General features: G+C 38.9%; 1 long non-coding RNA gene across 2 annotated transcripts in view; it reads right to left on the bottom strand.

The window, feature by feature from the left end:
- LOC120408642 overlaps positions 1-1,802 on the bottom strand; it is a 50,121-nt gene extending 48,319 nt beyond the window's left edge. The window contains exon 1 of one of the 2 annotated variants that reach the window (XR_005600839.1): positions 1,512-1,802. This is a non-coding gene — a long non-coding RNA (uncharacterized LOC120408642). The remainder of the gene's footprint in view (positions 1-1,511) is intronic. The other variant, XR_005600840.1, reaches the window with a different exon arrangement.
- Between the last annotated feature and the right edge of the window lie 14,084 nt (positions 1,803-15,886).

The following is a 15,886-nucleotide window of genomic DNA, read 5'->3' as shown; positions in this document are numbered from 1 at the left end:
AATATAGGTTCTCAGCTGGCACATTATTTCTGATGTGGCAGTGAAGTGAAATTTGTGCCTAACATCATGTATCCTTTACATGATGCAAAGGAGTATAATGTTATTTTTGTTGTATTTAAAGGCTCTGTCTAGGCACATTGGCCACCAATTTCATTTCTACTGCAGTGCATGGATAGCAAAGTCACATATCCTTAAATTAATGCAAAGGGCATAAGAAAGAAAAGAGAAAGTATAATTTTTGTTGTTGCTGTTGTCATTTGAAATTTCCATAGTGTCTGTGCACATTGGGCACCATTTCATTTTTATTGCACTGCACTGATAGCAATGTCACATATCATTAAGTTAACACCAAGTAAGTAAAAAAGAAAAACAGAATTTTTTATTGCTACTACTGTTGTTTGAAATTTCCATATTCTGTGTACGTAATTTTTGTGGGGAGGAGAAAGTACCAGAAACTTTAATATACAACATAAAAAGTTTGTTTATTTATTTTGTACTGCTTCATGGTACAGCGGCTAGGAATCCAGTGCTACCTATATGTCCTATGGATTGGGTAAGGATTTGGAAAACCAAGCCCCACATCAGGAAAATAAAAACAATTGCATGCCCTGACTCAGGCATGTATTGTTCCTCTCCTGGCTAGTCCTGTGTACCCCAGGGGGGCATGCCCCACACTTTGGGCAACACTGAGTTAATAAGTGGTTATATGATTATCCAATTCTGAACCCAGGTACAACTGCCAGTAAGGCAGCATTAGCAGCTAGGTTTTTCAGTACAGTGAATCCATTACCAACGACTGTCTCTGTATATGAGCGCAAAATTGGGTCCTTTATCTAATCTTTTAATCATTTATGTACTGTGTCTAACAATGGCTCTTCAGAATTGTACAAAATTTAAAACTTCTGACCTTGGCAGTACTCTGCAGTGGTGATGTAACCTAGTGTACATTTTGGATGAGTCATCTCTAGAAAGGTAGAGTACCAGAAGCCCATCTCTTGTAAAAAAAAAAAAAACCTGTATGTTTATGCCCGTAAGAAATAGTTGTTAGAAATAGACACTAGGCCAGAGTCTCTAGAGTATTCTGGGTCCTTTGTACTGCTTTTGTGGTGCAAAACCAGCTAGACCTGGACAGCTGAGAATTTGTCCAGCATGGGGATGGCCAGGGACCAGGACAGGGGTGATGGTGCCTAGAGATTAGAGCATCAGTCAGTGGCTAGAAACCAGAGCCAAGGGTCAGAGCTGGGTTACCTGGAGTGGGGGTGGAAACAATCAGGCACAGGAGCTAATACAGCCATGGGCAAATGCTTTGAGCAACCACCACCTGGCTGCCGCTGCTCATCGTAAGAGGAGGTCTGCAGATTTCCTCAGCCAATTGGGTGGTCTGGCCAATCAGGTGGCTCAGCTGGGGCCCAACTGCACTTGTTAGACTGCCTAGGGGTTAAGCGAGCAGATAAACAGGTTACCCGTGGGTCCTCATTCCTAATAGGGGGATGCTATCAGCTGGTGCAGACCTGGCATACTCCGCTTTTGTGACATCCTCTTCCTTCTTGCATGTTGTGGGTAGGGTGTGTTGAGGGGGCTGGTAGATCATGTGCCCTGGCAATCCCCAGCTGGTATATGTTCTCTTGGAGACCAGTGCTAACTGGGGTAGGTTAGAGAAGCCCTCAGCAAGAATCTGGTCTGAGAGCCAGGAGGCCATATCTGCTTCTCTGCTGCACCAAGCTGACCTTTGGGCAGCAGAGGATCTGGGCCATACTATATTAACGCATGCTCAATGAAAAATATGTTTATGATGCAATGGGTTAAACACCCACTCTTGTACATAAGGTTCCTTTCACTATGTCATAACAGGCTACATCACAATAAGACATGCCAACACATAAACAAGGTTAAATGAGATATCACTTAATTTCATTTTGAGTCTTGGGGAAGCCTGATCCTCTCCACCCCTTGCCACAGGATCCTTTTGTACATCAACAAATCTCAAGCTCCAGAACGTCAAACATAATGAATGAAAGAGAAAACGGTCAGAGCCACTCTCATAGGTCCAACCATTATCTGAATTAGGAGAGTATATTAATCCCCGGACTTGCTGTTCCTGGTTCTTTGGATTGTGTCTATGAAATGCACACCTTTCCATGCTCAGCCCAGTGTAAGCCTTGGTTGCTAACTTGAGAAAAGTCAGTCACACTGTTGAACCCTACCAGTATTGGTTTTGGCTACCTGCCCATTCATCGTCCTCCTTTGCCTTGAGAAAGAGTTGTATGAGAGATAACAAGAGTGAAACTTTTTGTAGCTGGTGTTAGAAAGAGTGGGATAGTGCAGCAGTTTTGGAAGAAATGCTGGAGCAAGGATATGCTAGGAAACCCTGAACCAAATAGCAAGAAGAAAAATTTTGCTACAGCTCTGATTTGTAGAAACCACATTTTAACATCTTTCTCAATTCTTCCATATGTTTTTAATCTGTGTTGTCTATTTTTCTCTTGGACCTTTTGTATTATATTTGCCTGACTCAGAACATTTTAAGTTATGAAAAACATACTTACCTTGGAGCTCCACAAAATCATGATTTTTTTCCCCTGGATATTGTAGTAAGTTCAGTGGGCCTAATTTCTATTGCTCTGTGCCTTGTATAATCATTCATATTAATGTAAAATGGGTATACAAACCATAATACTGATTTGGTACTGTTTGATATCCACATTGCACTGGTGTAAATAACTACACAAAGTGAAGGGCGATAGAAAATTGGGCCCAACATGTTTTACAGGGTAAGTGACACGCGGCATACTATAAAGTCAATGGACTTTAATGACCATGGCTGAATTTGGTCCATCCTTTACTTGTAAAATCTCTAATTTACTTGTTCTGTCACAACCAAGCTGTCAGAGTGATAGTTTCAGTTACCAGTGACTTCATACATTAAAATTCCTCCAAACAAAAGTCTGTGTTAGGTTTAACAGAGAATGGGGTAGACCACTGGCTTTGTATGAATTTGGGGTTTCCATTTAAACACGTGTCTTTGGGGCCTTCAGAGCGTGAACTCTGCTGGCATAGTTGCTGTCATGCTGTCTAGAGTGATTCAAGAGCGAGAATGCCAACTTTAGGGCAAACTGTTAAGAAGCAGAGCACCAACCCCAAACTGATGGTGAATTCTATAAGAACTCACCAAGCAAGTAAAAGAGTGTAAATTCTTTAGGTACTATACAGCCTTAACATGGAGTCACTGACAGTTCCCTTGGGCATTTCGATCCCAGGCAAACTTGGCTCTCTGGTAGGTGGTTCCTTCCATCGAAAATCAAAACAATATTCAGGTTACTCCCAGTCCTAAAGGATCAGTCACTTATTCCAGGTTCAACTGAACCTAGCTGTCTCACCGAAGACAACACTTGTAGCCAATCCTGTAGCAAGCTACCTAAAAGTTGATTAACTAGGTAAAAGAATTGAGTTATTTACAAGGTTAAAGCAGGTAACATACACACATAAATGAGTTACGTCTTAAATTCCAAATGATAATAGAAACTTCTATAACAAGCAAACATTATATGTCTTTTATTACTAACCCAAGCTAAACAGTTGGGGATTCCTCGCTTATGCTTAGAAATCTTTGCCCCTCAGAGTTCAACCAGCATAGGAATAAAAAATTCTCCTTAACAGGCATTTTTATTCCCTTCCCCCAGTGTTCAAGCTGTGATAGGATGAAGGCTTGGGCACTGTACCCTCTTCAGGGCTGTGTGGGAACAATCAACAAAGTCTGTTTCATAATGGCCCATTTGGATTCAATAATCCTTACTGATGGGCAGGCAATAACTCCTTCTGTAGCAAACCAGCATTTTGCATTAGGTGAAGTTTTTTTCCTGTTCGGTGAATTGCATAGTTTCAGAACCAGCATTTTATAGAGCACAGTTATAGTGCACTTACGTATTACCTTATAGCATGGGATATAGCGGTCACAAATGAGATTAATGCAGGCAGCAACTTACAAGCATTTTGTAAAGTCTAAACACTATACACACTGATATGTCAGTGATTTTTAAATTTTTAGGCTGCATACCTCTTTCCAAATAATGTAGTGAATCACATGCTCCTATTTGAGATAGGTTCATAATATACCTATGAAAACAGAAAAGAAGGTCTGTAAGGGATAACATGATGCATTGTCTGCCATTACAGTATTTTTCTTGCATGCCCCTTGACAAGGGATACGTGTACCCCAATCTGAAACCACATAAGTCCAATAACTATCTTAACAATACTAATACACAGGTTGGTTGCATGTGTTGCTGTTCAGTGAGGCCTGGGGGCTTGGCATGAGCTGGCACCTGGTCTGCCAGCGTCACAGTTGCATCATACATTCAATGCCTCTCAGCTCTGAGATACTTCATTGGTACTTTTTAGCTTTTATTTAAATGTATACAGCTTGAATAATACATATTGGGATAATTCTGGAGTCAAAATCACAAATTTCTCTCTCTTTGAATCAGGTGCAAGAATGCTTCTTTATGGCCATGGTAGCTATGTTACAAGCTGTCTAATTCACAGTCTCTGGAGTATATTTTTAAAATAAATCATTCAGTGCTGTGCCCAAGGGCTTACTTTTTACATGGGATGGGGCTGAGCAAATGTGTTACTGATGTCCTATAAACAGTATCATTTTGATACGCTGACTCAACGTAGAAAATCATAATGTAGAAAAATAACTGTCATACTGGGAGGAAAGAACACCTTTGTTTGCTTCCATTATTCTTTGTTCAGTGGCAAATTAGTCTCTGTGAGTCAAACCCTGCAGTCCTTACTCACTCCTTACTCAGGCAAAATTATCTTTCAGCAGCAGTTTTTCCTGAATAAGGACCTTAGGATTTAGCCTTATGTATTAAGTTAATTTTTCCCTCCTCATAAATGCATAGTCTTATTGAAAAAGTAGTAAATATAATTTTTCATCAGATTAATTCTAAATTAATTAAAACCATTCAGTGTGGTAATCTTTATTGTACAGTTGTATTTAATACCTATTATGAGATTAAACTAGTAAAATATCTGTCATCATAGGAAATGTCTTCAAACTTCAGTTATAAAATAATGGAATTAAAGCAAACATTCTGATTAACTAACGATGGCATCATATAGTGTCTAACAGCAGAGAAGACAGCTCAGAATAAATCTATTAGCACTGGGCCAAATCCAAAAGTCTTTACTTAGTCTTTAAAATTACTACAGTGGATGTTTATCTGAGTGAGAACTGAGTAAAAAGTGAGTTAATAACCTCAGTATTTGATCTGATATTATTAAAGTTTGTTGCTGATTAATTTTGTATATTGTTATTGCAATTGAACAGCTCATGTAATTGCTATAAGGTGTTCTATAGTGTGTGGCTATGATGCAAGAGCTGCATTTACCGGTTCATTAAAGTTTTTGGCTTCAGTTGATTAAAATAATGGCAATTCTATTGAATCTTATTGCTTAACTTCCTAAGTTACAGTATGTAAACAAAGCAAAGTGTGATGAATCATCTCTGAATTTTTTGAGAAAAATGGCATTCCCCAAATAAAACAATATTTTTAACTATATGACAATTAATAATAATTTAGAACAATGTATTTATTTGAGACACATATATTTAACAGAAAAAATTACAATGATTAACCAAATGAGGTCAATTATAACATCCAGCAAAATAGTCAGTAAACCCAGAGCAGGAAAACCAAGTTAAAAGATCACAACAGTACCTCCTCCCAAACCCATATATAATGTGAAAACAATATTACATAAAGCTTCTCAAAAATAAGATAAAACCAAAACATCTTTGGTCATGTCTTGCAAGGTGCCAGATAGATGTGATGTGGTAGATATTCAAGGAGTAAACACTGTAAAGTTGTAGGACTTCAACAGAAAATGTCTTGCTTGTTTCTTGGTGAAGATTATCTTTCAGGACATTCAGTATTGTAGGTTTAACCTGCTGAGTCACCATCAAGCCCTGTGACAGGGCATGGAGCAGCAGGCTGACCCTTCTGGAAACTGGAGCTATTTGTTTTTGGATTTTGTATACTTAAAGTTCATCTTTAAATTTAATTGTATTGATAAAAACACATTAGATGGATTGAAACTCTGTGGCTGATGATCTGGAAAGATTCTATGGTTTTCCTGGGCTCTGCATCCATGAAAGAGACCTCCTATATGGAAGGGATAGTTTTATCTCCTTGCCAGTCACAGAGTGCCAGTCACATGAGCGCATGCTTGGGTGCCACCTAGTTTGATCACTGTTCTGTACATAGTAACCTATGTATCTTTTTGGTGACTAAGCATATTAGCCCACAGTTACTATGCTCTCCTTGGTGCATTCGAGAAATCAGGCAGGGAGATGAAGAAAAGTCTCCTAATTGGAATTAATACACGTTCCTGTCCCACCAAAATTTACTGATTAGAAGGATGGCCAAAGGATTTTCCAACTAGTGATGGGGGAGTCCCTCCAACACAACAAAAGGAATAGGGGACGATCTGATGAAACCAACCTATTTTTCTTTCTTGCAAATCAAACACTGCCAAACTGTGTGACTGCCCATTCCTCCATGTGTGGCCATAAAAGGAAATTAATAACTCCCTAGTTTGGAAGAAATGCGCACTGAATATATTCCTTTTGATGGGGCTGAGATTTGGGAATTGTGGAGTGTGTGTGGCAAAGAGCTCACTTACAAGTCTGTAACTTGCTATTGCAGAACAGGACTTTGATTTTTTTTTAAATACCCCCATGTTTTAGGCTTCTGCAGTAGGCTAAACATTCTGCTAAAGAGGTTGGGTTTGACTGATTTTCAGGCAGATGTTAAAGCATAAATCTTTAGCATCCAAATGAAAGGACACGAGAATAATAGTTAAATATTTGGGCTAGTGCTACATCTGTAGTTCCCACAGTTGCTAAAAACAAAATAAAAATAAAATGAAATAAAGTAAAAGGATACATAAATGCCTCAGACCCATAGGCACAACACCCTTCAGAATGTGTTTTATATGAATAATGGAGTAAAACTCTGGTCTCAATCCTGCAGTCTTTTTACAGAAAGTCCCACTGAAGTAGTTTTGCTTGAGGAATCATTATAAAATAGTGCTCACTATTTGCATAGTAGCATTTTGTTGGGTAATAGTGACCAATTTTTTAGAACTACCTGGAAAAAAATAACATTCATATAGAATATCCTTTTCAAATGCCTTTTTTGCACAAGTTAAATTTGAACATACCCCATTAGCACGCACTCAAAACACAGTTATACCCGTTAATAGCTAATTGCTCATGTGAGTCAGGTCATTGAAGTGTGGCCTATCTACCTGATTGGGTATGCCAATGTACTATGTATGACAACAAAAGGGAAAACCTATGAAAATATGGCCTTATGTTTTAGTGGAAGTTTTGCTTGTGCCAGGACTGAAGGAAAATGTCATAGAGGAATGCTGAGAGTGGAAATTGTCTGATTTTCTGGAGCAAATAATGAAATCTCGAGAGGCACTAGAGAAAAAAATAATATAAATGTTTAAAGAGAGATTGCAAAATAAACAAATGTAATTTTTATGTATCAATATTTGCTCCTCAGGTTTATTTTGTATTTTTTGGTTTTGTAAGTATGATTTAAAACCCGGTGCTGTAATTCTCTAGCTTGTAAAACAATTATAGAAGGAAGGGATTTTTCTTCTTCTTTGGACATGATTTTAGAACAGTCTCATTCCAAAAGTTTCAACAAACATTCAAAAACTAGACACAACAGCATGAGTTAAAGACAGAATGTCATCTTGGCTTTCTGACCTTCCTCTTTTGTGGGTTTGTATCAGTCTAATATTACTTGAACAGAGTGTTTTTTGTCTAGTCAGTTAGGCTGCTTTGTTTTCTTAGTAATTTTGTGAATATTCTTGTGAAATTTGGGGTATAAAAATCACTGAATATGGGATACACAGAAAACTATTTTATAATTGAACTAGATCATTTGTTTAATTTTTTTATTCAAAAAAGAAAATATAATTAATTCTTCATTTTGAAGTTACAGGATGATATTTTCATTTCAAAATTAAAATACAATTATCCCCCTCCCCTATGACCCTCACTAAATAAGTAGACAAAAAGCCTTTGAGAACCACTCTCCAGTATGAAAATGACTGTATATTTTTTCAGTTTAGTTTAATAATGGGTATCGCCTACAATGGACTTCTAGTTTTGTTCTTAGTAGTATATGCTGGATTAACATGGATCATTTTTGTCATACAGGGCTAGATAGTACCTAGAGCTAACATACCCAAAGAATTAGGAGGTAGTAAGAATTCGTTGCATTTGCACAACCTAGATTAAGGTTATCTGGATCAGAGCCCTGGAGAGTATAGTTGTGGTAGGCCAGATGTTCCCCACAGCAGCACAGTGGGCAGAGTAGGTGGAGCCATGGCTGCTCCTCCCCACACCCCAGCCAGTGAAGCTGCCCATAAAGGACTGTTGCAAATTACTCCAATCCTGTGCAACAAGCCCAAAGCCCCAAGCGGCATTCAGAATGCCTCCCAAGCCTCTCGTTGGGGTGGTGCACCTCTGCTTCACTTATTACCTTGGGCAGCATATAAATCATAGAATCATAGGACTGGAAGGGACCTCAAGAGGTCATCTAGTCCAGTCCCCTGCACTCATGGAAGGACTAAGTATTATCTAGACCATCCCTGATGGGTGTTTGTCTAATCTGCTCTTAAAAATCTCCAATGATGGAGATTCCACAACCTCCCCAGGCAATTTATTCCAGTGCTTAACCATCCTGACAGGAAGTTTTTCCTAATGTCCGACCCTAACCTCCCTTGCTGCAGTTTAAGCCGATTGTTTCTTGTCCTAGCCTCAGAGGTTAAGAAATTTTTTTTTCTTCCTCCTCCTTGTAACAACCCTCTTGGCACAGTCTAGCCCCAAATAATTAAATAAAAATCCAAAGCCACTGACTTTACTGTTTCTTGCCCTAAAATAGTTGGAAGTTTTAGTAAATCAATGTTCCTCTGGGGGAAAAAAAACAATTTTAAAGTAAATTAAGTGCAAAACTAGTGTGTTTCCAGCAAAAAATGTGAACCTTTTAGGCTACATCTAGACTAACAGATGCAAATATTGATGTAGATATTAGTACTTCTAACAATAGCATGAGCATTACCATTGTGTTGTGAAAACTGAGGACAATGCCCCTTTAACTACCGTGGTGTGTCACTACGAACCAAGAGACTGGTAGGAAAAGTCTTTTAGAATATTGATCAAAATGTGGTTTGGTCCGAGGGTGACATTTTGAACCTCACTCTGTGGTGATTAAACTTTTCACAGCAGTATTTAGTTACTTATTATTTTACTTCAGATAGAGGAAACTGTTGTCAGTAACAGTTATTCCCTTACATGAACAGTGAAAGAGACCATCAGTTATACAAGATAAGAGAATAGAGCAGAATTGAGGAAATACAGCTTATGGCTTACAGTCAGTCTACTTGGTATTATTACAACAGTTATATAATGGAATTGTTTTTAGTCATTTCATCTCACTTAGATGTATCTTTCATCCAACTGTTCAGTTTTTAAGCAAAGTGAAAGAGAAACACAAAGGCTAAATCAAGCATAACACTTGTCACTATGTCTTCTTTTGGGCAATTGGAAATAGTCTTATTTCAGCTTTATTTAAATAACTATTTTATTTGAGCAAACATTGAAATCAAGGAGGCACCTGAAATTTCCCTCATTTATAACATGACAAATGACTCCTCAGAGCTAGCTCTGCACTTGAGACAGCCCAAAATTTAGCCAGAAACTTTGTTTCAGCATGTCCCAGATAACCTAATGAATGTTAACATAAACAATGCCAGATATCTGAATCAGGTCACCTACAACCCTACTCCACGCAAGATAGATCAAATTGAAAAGTATATTGAAAGGATATGTAGCAAGAGGAGTGATTGACTCTGAGAACACTGGTCTAAAATCAGAACCTGTGAGTGACTGCATGAATTCCGATTGCTTTCTGGGATTTACTGCGGACGTTTTCGTGAGTAAATGGTGAGGCCATCATCATGACTCATAGTACCGGGAAGCCAGTGAGGATTAGTAGGGCAGGGTGAGTGAATAGTGGTAAGTAGTTTAAGGAGTTTATACATTTGCGGAGATACCAACTAGGCAAATACATTCCTTACTTCTGATTTGCTGGCACCTTGTTTTTGAACCTACAAAAGTGGAGGTGACTCTTGAATTCGACATTGTGGAAATGGTTGCTCCAGAAATACCTTCTTAAGTCAGTAGATCATGCTATATTTTAGGAGATGAAAGTAAGTGCTTCTCTGGATAACAAAAGCAGCAAAGAATCCTGTGGCACCTTATAGACTAACAGACGTTTGGCAGCATGAGCTTTCGTGGGTGAATACCCACTTCATCGGATGAATACCCACTCTGGATAACAGTGCACTACAAAATTAAGTTAGCTGCCACAACAGAATTACTGGGGGTTGGGGGGAATTCACTGATGATTACTTTAGAAAGGAACATTTCATAACTATGAGGAGAATGGGCACTAGCACAAAGAAGGGCAAGTACAAATGTTGGACATCATAGAAACAGCCATGTGGCCATTTAAGAAGGGAAAATTACCTACCTGGCAATTCTGACTTACCCTATGGCACAGGAATTTGGAACAGGTAAATGCCCTGGCACCAGTCAGATCATCTTCCCCAGTTGCAGCCATCAGCATCCCTCAATTGTTGGGCCACTTTGCAGCCTGTGTTGATTCAGTCTTTGGTTCAACTGGGAGAACCTGGGTTTTAGGTCCCTGGAAATGTAAAGTTCACTTGGAAGGAATGGGGGAAACTGCAGTGATAGAAGCCACTTGCTGTAGGCCAGATAATGGAAAGCACTGACAGGGGGGTTCCAGCCTGGGTAGCCATATGATTAGCTGATTCAATGCATCCTTCAAGCAGCTTTAGCTGATGCAATGCTTATGGAATACCTGGCAGAGTTTAAAACCTTCCTCTTTCAGGAAGAGTCACTCTACTGGTGAACCCCTACAAACCCAGCTGAGTCATGAATCAAACCCATTGTATTGAGGAATATATGATCATGTGTCACGGACTACTGCTCAAAAAGAAAAAGGTGCAGATGAGGAGAGTCATACTGTCCTGGTTCAATGAAGAAATTGATTATGGTAGTTTCTTAGGGCTCAAAAAACTTTACTGAATAGAAATCTGGCTAGAACAACATATATAGATTGGAATGCACACAATGAAAGGTAAAATGCAAGTTAAGAATAAAAAGGGCAAACAAGCTATAAGAATTAAAAATAGCTGGAGATCTCTAAAAAATAATATTAAATAGATCAGAAGCAGGAAGACTGCAAATATGAACAGCAAACCCTCTAGAATGCCTGAGGGTCAGGGAGTAATTAAGGAGGAGGATAAATTAACAGAGAATTTATATATTCATTTATTTCCCATTAGTCTTTATTCTAGAGAGTGGTAGGGAAATTCATAGAATCAGAGAAATTAGAAATTAAATAGACTTATTAGGTCACAGTTTATCTCCCTATCAATCCAGTTCCATTTATTTACTGGAGTTTTTTTTTCCAGTATAGATTTAAACATCCTAAACTGATGGGGATTCCACCAATAAACTTGGGAGACTATTCCACAGTCCAATACATTATATTGTCAAGAAATATTTCTAAACATTCAGCTTCCACTTTCTGATCCTTAATTTCATTCCATTACCACCTTTTACTGTCGTACAATGTCAACATTCTCTAGCAGTTATACATTAATATTTTATTTTCTGTTGTTAGTATAGATATCTCAGGGTTGATATTTTAATGGCAATGACTCCAATTAACTTGTTTCCCTGTGTAATGTTAAACCCTTCAAATGTTCGTAGATTTTTATCATGTATTTTTTTAGTTGTCAGCCACCTTACACGTACTTATAATTTAATCTTTCCTAGTTTCCATCTCTCCAGCCCCTTCATGACTTTTCTACCTCTTGTCTAAACTTCCTCTAACTTCTATTCTAAGGTCACTTTTCACAGGAAATAAGAATGTGGCCTCAACAGACTGGCATGTTAGGAGAAAGCTAATTTGAGAAACTCAGTTTTAGTAAATAACCAGGATTAGACAATTTCATCTAAGAGTTCTGAAGAAAATGAAGTATGAAGTAGTGGAGATATTGATGAGAAGATGCAATGTATTCCTACCTTGCACACCCCACAAAACCCCCATCTTCTTCCTGATGAGTTACCATAAGGTAACATTTTTTTTTAAATAAAAAGGAGACAAAGATTTGTAGTGAATCGTTTCTCTCAGAGTGAACAGAAGTTAATAGAGGGTGTATATACACTGATCAACAGTGTTATTTAATAGAGTCATAGATTTTAAGGCCCGAAGGACCACCAGATCATCTAGTCTGATCTCCTGCATATCACAGGCCACCAACACCACCCAGCACCCGCACAATAAACCCAACCACCAAAATTAAAGAAAAGTGTTACAGCCCACAGGACATTGGACTATTATGTCCCACAGGCAGAGAACAGGAGAGACCAAGGTGGACCAGTGCTTGAGGCCCCCGCTACGGAAGGGAGATGATTAAGTGAGATGTACCCAGATAATCCTGGCAAGTGACTCACACCCACACACTGTAGGGGAAGGGGAAAAAACCCAAAGGTCACTGCAAATATGGCCTGGGGGAAAACACCTTCCCAACCACACATATCAATTAGACCCTGAGAAAGTGAGCAAGAGCCAGCCAGCCAAGCATCTGAGAGACAGAATGCTCAGTGCCACCTCAGAGCCCTGGCCCACGTGCCCCAGTGTCCCATTGCCAGCTGTGGCCATCCCTGATGCTTCAGAGGAAGGAAATAAAAAAAACCCAAATCTGAAGATGTTGGGGAGAAAAAAAATCCCTTCCTGATCCCTGCAGGTGGCTGGCTGAAACCCTGAAAGTGAGCCTCAGGACTGCTGAGCCATGCCTTCTACCATTGCAAGCATCCTTGTCATACAATTGCAATCAAATTTGTCCATCTCTCTCTTAAAACTAATTAAGTTGTTTGTTCCCCACAACTGCTATTGGGAGGTTGTTCCAGAACCACACCCCTCTGATGGTTAGAAACCTTCTAATTTCCATCCTGAATTTGTTCATGGCCAGTTTATACCCATTTGTTCTTGTGCTAACATTGTCCTTTAACTTAAATAGCTCTTTACCCTCCCTGGTATTTACCTCCCTGATGTATTTGTAGAGGGCAATCCTATCCCCACTCAGCCTTCTTTTTGTTAGAATAAACAAGGCAAGCTCTTCCAGTTCCTCTCATAAAATAGGCCCTCCATTCCCTTGATCATGCTAGTAGCAGCTCTTCTCTGCACTTATTCCAGTTTGAATTCATCTTTCTTGAACATGGGTGAACAGAATTGAATCCAGTATGCCAAATGAGGTCTTACCAGTGCCTTGTACAATGGTATTAATACATCTCTCTTTCTATTGGAAATCCCTCACCTGATATGTCCTACGATTGCATTTGTCTTTTTCACAGCTGCATCACAAGGTACCTCATAGTCATCCTGTGAATGATCCACACACCTAGGTCTCTCTTCTCCTCAGTTGCTTCCAAGTGATGAGGTTCCCCCAGCTTGAAGCAGATTTTTTTATTATTCGACCCTAAGTTCATGACCTTGCATTCTGTACTACTGAATTTCATCCCATTTTTATCACTCTAGTCTTCAAGGTTCTCCAGAACTTTCTGTATAATATTCCTCCTCTGTATTGACAATGCCTCCCAATTTTAATATCCTTATCAGTATTAAGATTTGAAGGAGGAAGCTGATAGTGAATTGATGAAGTTGGCTAATGATATGGATGTCTTCACTAGCAATGTTAAAACGCTGCTGTGGCAGCGCTTTAACGTGGCTTGTGTAGTCTCAGCACCAGCGCTGGGAGAGAGCTCTCCCAGCACTTTAAAAAAACCACCTCCATGAGGGGAGTAGCTCACAGCGCTGGTGCACTGTCTACACTGCCACTTTACAGCGCTGAAACTTGTGTTTTTTCACACCTCTGAGCGAGAAAGTTGCAGCGCTGTAAAGTGGCAGTGTAGACAAGGCCCAAGTTGGTATAGTTGCTTATAAATATAGGCTCTGATCTTGCAATCTGCTTTGCATGGATGGTCTCCTATACCTGCGTGGAACCCCATTGAAGTCAATGGGGCTCTATACAAGGTCCCCTTGTGCAGGTGGATTTAAACAAGTTGGAGGAGTTTAGCAGAAGATGTAAGTTGAGAAAATGCAAGGTAATAGAACTATAGTCTAAATTTCTTGTGTACATTGATGGGGTCATGAGTTGGAAGAACATTTGATGATAAAGACTTAGGAGACATCATGGATACCTTGTTGCAAATATCTGCCTAGTGCACAACAGCAGATTTAAACAACACACAACAAAAACAAAACAAAATGCCCCTCAGAACAACACACTGGATACTTGGATCCACTAAACAGGATAATAAGAGAGAAAATATGATCATGATGTTATGTCAAACAGTGGCATGTCATCAGTGGTAAGAGTACAACCAGTTTTGAATACCTCACCTTAAGAGAGACATGGCAGAGATTAACTCGCTTATGATGTCACACTGCAAAAATAAGCAGCTAGGGCCTGATTCAAAGCTCATTGATGTTAGTGGATACGCTCTCATAGACTTCAGATCAAGCTCTTAGTCTATAAAAGAAAAAATATTTGGGGCATACTTCAGAGGGCATTAAAATATGAAGGGCACATTTTGCTCAATCCCATAATGTAGGACAAATGGACACTTTATGATGTAAAAGGGCAGCACAGCTACAGCTTTTGTAACTGTAACTACTCTCACATGCATTGATATAAAACTGGAGTAACTTTTTTGACTGAATAGTGTTCCACATTTACATCCATAGAACTAAAAGCAGAATTTGGCACATTAATTAGCTTCAGGTAGGCAGTCATATGTTTGCCTGCAGGGGTCAGGAATGAAATATTTTCCACACCACTGTACAATCACAACTGGTCAGTAGTGGATTATCTCATTTTCCACCTTCATAAGGACCTCAGTGGCTATCTCAGGAGGCAGAATATCAGACTAGACAGTCCAGTGGTCTCCTCCACTGTGGCAATTCCTACACTAGTGGTCCTACACAAGTTACTATATATAACATTTGAGAAAACATTTAATAGATGATTTCCTGTGTTCCACAAGATTTAACTTAGCCGTCCATCTTTCTGTTTCCTCCTCGTTTTCCAGCTTGTTCAATAGCTGATCTCATTCACCAAAAAACATCATTATTATGATCTAATGTAATTTCCCAGTATCTGGATTTTATTTTAAAAAATCTTATATGTGGCATCAAATATTTGTGATTCTCCTAATGAGGTACAAAACTCCATGAATACACCTATATAATGAAATGCACAGGTGTACTGACGAGCAACAACAACAAGTAAAAAAAGCCCCAACCTTTTGCTATTCTGTCAAATAGTGTGTGTATATATCAAGGATCCAGAATACAAAGCTGATTTAACAGCAATCACATTCTGAGTGGAATTCACTTGAATGTAATACCTTCCCCCTCTAAGATTCTGCATGTGGTATCTTAAAGAAGATCATACAAATTACTCATTCTGGGAACAAAGGCTCTTTTTGAAAGCTGTCAGCTTGCTGACAGTTATGATGAGCATTTACTTCAGACTTGTAAAACATATTAATCAAACTTGTTCATATAGCTGCAGTCCAAAGAGGTTTACTGTTTCTTTCAGAGAAATGTTTTACATAAGTGAAGAGCTCTGACTACCTATATGCCTTGAATGCAAACCGTTATATATGCTGTTCATTTATTCATAATGAAAACATACTATT

This window comes from Mauremys reevesii, linkage group 6 (assembly GCF_016161935.1).
Source record: "Mauremys reevesii isolate NIE-2019 linkage group 6, ASM1616193v1, whole genome shotgun sequence".
In the NCBI taxonomy this organism is placed as follows: domain Eukaryota; kingdom Metazoa; phylum Chordata; order Testudines; family Geoemydidae; genus Mauremys; species Mauremys reevesii.
Note: the sequence above shows the minus strand (reverse complement) of the source record. Positions and strands in the feature narration are given on the sequence as shown.